The sequence below is a fragment of the Solanum dulcamara genome, chromosome 3, assembly GCF_947179165.1.
Source record: "Solanum dulcamara chromosome 3, daSolDulc1.2, whole genome shotgun sequence".
Lineage (NCBI taxonomy): Eukaryota > Viridiplantae > Streptophyta > Magnoliopsida > Solanales > Solanaceae > Solanum > Solanum dulcamara.
In genome coordinates this window covers 69,639,105-69,640,128 of record NC_077239.1, presented here as the reverse complement: position 1 = coordinate 69,640,128, position 1,024 = coordinate 69,639,105, and positions in this window count along the sequence as shown.

Genomic DNA, 1,024 nt, shown 5'->3' with positions numbered 1-1,024 from the left:
ACGGCTTTTCAAGTGCTTACCCAAGCTATGGTGACACAAGTTAATTATGAAGTAATTTCTTCATGAACCCAAGCGTAGGTACAACGGTTAGTAGAGTCTGTGACTTCACCCATATCAACCCTTCAGAGTTCCATGGTTTAAAAGTAGACGAGGATCCATAAGAGTTCATCGAGGGTATCCACAAAATTGTTGACAACATGGGAATTAGTCTGGTGGAGAAGGCGGACTTGGTTTCATATCAACTTATAAGAGTTTCTTAGATTTGGTATAACAATGGAATGGTGAAAGGTCTAAAGAGGCGGGTCCCATTGATTGTAAAGAGTTCAAGGATGCTTTCATTGACCGTTTCTTTTCATTGGAGTTGAGGGAAGCTAAGGTCCAAAATTTCATCAACTTAAGGCAAGGTAACATGAGCATGAGAGAATATGCATAGTTATCAAATTATGCTCCGTTCATGATTGCCAACTCTAAAGATTGCATGAGTAAGTTTTGGTCGGGTGTATCAAAGTCAAAGAATGTAGAACTATGTTGATCAAGGAAATGGAAATTTCAAAGCTAATGACACAACCAAGCAAATTGAGAAAGAGAAACTTAAGTAGAGGGCTAAGAAGTCTAAGAGGGCTTAGACCGATAGTGGTGATTATTCTCATGAGAAGTTCGATAATGATGGTCATTCACAGTTTTGCCCAAATTTCTCTGGTCAAAATTCTTCTAACACTCTGGCTTCAAAGTTTAACAAAGATAGAGTGTCTAATCCTAAGCCTCAAGGAAGAGCTTTGAGTGGTCAGATTATCCCCACATATAAGAAGCATGGGAAGAGACATAGAGAAGAGTGATTGGCAGGTTCGGTTACATATTTTGGGTGTAGAAGATAGGTCACCAAGTGAAGGATTGTCCTTCAATTGCTACTAGAAGTGGAGGTGGTCGTCCTTAGACTCAGGCTACTAATTCTGGCTATATAGTTTAGCATGGTACTATTTCAAGTTCGGGTGGTAGTCAACCTTAAAATAGGTTTGATACTCTA